The sequence below is a fragment of the Tetranychus urticae genome, unplaced genomic scaffold (assembly GCF_039701765.1).
Source record: "Tetranychus urticae isolate SD_2017Ah unplaced genomic scaffold, NJAU_TeUrti_SD_1.0 Scaffold_5, whole genome shotgun sequence".
Taxonomy (NCBI): domain Eukaryota; kingdom Metazoa; phylum Arthropoda; class Arachnida; order Trombidiformes; family Tetranychidae; genus Tetranychus; species Tetranychus urticae.
This window is the reverse complement of record NW_028315837.1, coordinates 348,001-350,500: the sequence shown is the minus strand read 5'-3', so window position 1 is coordinate 350,500 and position 2,500 is coordinate 348,001. Positions and strand designations below refer to the sequence as shown.

The following is a 2,500-nucleotide window of genomic DNA, read 5'->3' as shown; positions in this document are numbered from 1 at the left end:
ATTTTACTTTGCTAAAACATCAAGTTACCTGGTTGATCCTGCCAGTAGTCATATGCTTGTCTCAAAGATTAAGCCATGCATGTCTAAGTACATACTGTTTATAAAGTGAAACCGCGAATGGCTCATTAAATCAGTTACGGTTCCTCGGATATTCTTTTTTACATGGATAACTGTGGTAATTCTAGAGCTAATACATGAACAAGTGTTCCAACCTCAGCTTGCTGACGGAAGGATCGCATTTATTAGTACAAGACCAATGATTCTTATTCACCTAGAACCCTGTTCAGTGATTTCGGTCGCTGTCTAAGGACTAGCAGTGGGGATCTTAGCAACTTCGGTTGCATTTCTTGTGATGACTCTGAATAACTGAGCAAATCGTATGGCCTCTGAGCCGACGATGTATCCCTCAAGCAACTGCCTTATCAACTGTCGATGGTAGGTTATGCGCCTACCATGGTTGTAACGGGTAACGGGGAATTAGGGTTCGATTCCGGAGAGGGAGCCTGAGAAACGGCTACCACATCTAAGGAAGGCAGCAGGCGCGCAAATTACACAATCCCAGTACGGGGATGTAGTGACGAAAAAAACAATACGGGACTCTATTGAGGCCCCGTAATTGGAATGAGTACAATTTAAATCCTTTAACGAGGATCTATTGGAGGGCAAGTCTGGTGCCAGCAGCCGCGGTAATTCCAGCTCCAATAGCGTATATTAAAGTTGCTGCGGTTAAAAAGCTCGTAGTTGGATTTCAGTCGAACCTATGGGGTCCACTGATTAAAGGGTTAGATGGTGATGTTAGGTTTCTTGCTTGTGTCTACGGATGCTTGCTTGAACCTTCATTCCTCTTTCCTGGTGGTTACATTCATAGTGTTTAGACAGAAAATTGCTCGATATTTGCTATCAATGCTCTTTACCGAGTGTTGATTCAAGCGATCGAGACTTTTACCTTGAAAAAATCAGAGTGCTCAAAGCAGGCGTCCAAAACCTCGAAAGAGGTGCCTAAAAACGGTATGGTCAACCATCTATATGATGCGTACCACTACCTTAACTTGAATGATCTTGCATGGAATAATGGAATAGGACCTTGGTTCTATTTTGTTGGTCTTAAGAATCCAAGGTAATGATTAAGAGGGACAGACGGGGGCATTTGTATTGCGGCGCTAGAGGTGAAATTCTTGGACCGTCGCAAGACAAACTACAGCGAAAGCATTTGCCAAGAATGTTTTCATTAATCAAGAACGAAAGTTAGAGGTTCGAAGGCGATCAGATACCGCCCTAGTTCTAACCATAAACGATGCCAACCAGCGATCATTCTGAGTAACTAATTTCATGACTCGAATGGAAGCTTCCGGGAAACCAAAGTTTTTGGGTTCCGGGGGAAGTATGGTTGCAAAGCTGAAACTTAAAGGAATTGACGGAAGGGCACCACCAGGAGTGGAGCTTGCGGCTTAATTTGACTCAACACGGGAAAACTCACCCGGCCCGGACACTGAGAGGATTGACAGATTGAGAGCTCTTTCTTGATTCAGTGGGTGGTGGTGCATGGCCGTTCTTAGTTGGTGGAGTGATTTGTCTGGTTAATTCCGATAACGAACGAGACTCTAGCCTACTAAATAGACTTGCAGTTTACACTGCAGTACTCCCCCTTAGTCAACCTGTGGGTGGTAGTATCTCTTGATGGTTTCGGCTGTTGAGGGCTCTGCTGCTATTAGCCTACAGAATTGGCTAGGGTAAGGATGCTGTAGCACTGTAAGGACTTCTTAGAGGGACAAGCGGCGCTCGCAGCCGCACGAAACAGAGCAATAACAGGTCTGTGATGCCCTTAGATGTCCGGGGCCGCACGCGTGCTACACTGAAGTGGTCATCGTGCATACTGTTTCCTGCTCCGAAAGGAGTGGGTAACCGCTTGAACCCATTTCGTGATGGGGATTGGGCATTGTAATTATTGCCCATGAACGAGGAATTCCCAGTAAGCGTGAGTCATTAGCTTGCGTTGATTACGTCCCTGCCCTTTGTACACACCGCCCGTCGCTACTACCGATTGAATGATTTAGTGAGGACTTCGGACTGGTCAATCCAGACCATTGGGAAACTAGTGGTCGGATTGTGCTGGAAAGATGTTCAAACTTGATCATTTAGAGGAAGTAAAAGTCGTAACAAGGTTTCCGTAGGTGAACCTGCGGAAGGATCATTAACGTATTACCCTCTTATTATAAGAGAAATACAACCTTCAAACAATCAAACACTCTGCATAGTGATATTGTAGATGCTAATATGGTGAATGCAATTGAATTGTATTTGCATTAGAGTCGCAATTGTGAATGTTTATTGCAAACATTTAGCCATTGCAACATGATTCTAATTTGCATTACATTCGTTCATTCATACATCCATCTTTCATTATCCAATGCAACAAAGAGTGAGGGTTATCTAACGATAGCCATAATTTCTTTTGCAAAACAATTGTAGTTTATAATGAAAAGCCTGTCTTGCTACATAC

At 43.9% G+C, this 2,500-nt stretch overlaps 1 non-coding gene across 1 annotated transcript; it reads left to right on the top strand.

Moving 5' to 3' along the window:
• Window positions 1–25: 25 nt before the first annotated feature.
• Window positions 26–2,194, top strand: LOC149092825 (small subunit ribosomal RNA). Its single transcript, XR_016200550.1, has one exon. It is a non-coding gene; the product is annotated as a small subunit ribosomal RNA (ribosomal RNA).
• The last annotated feature ends 306 nt before the right edge of the window (window positions 2,195–2,500 follow it).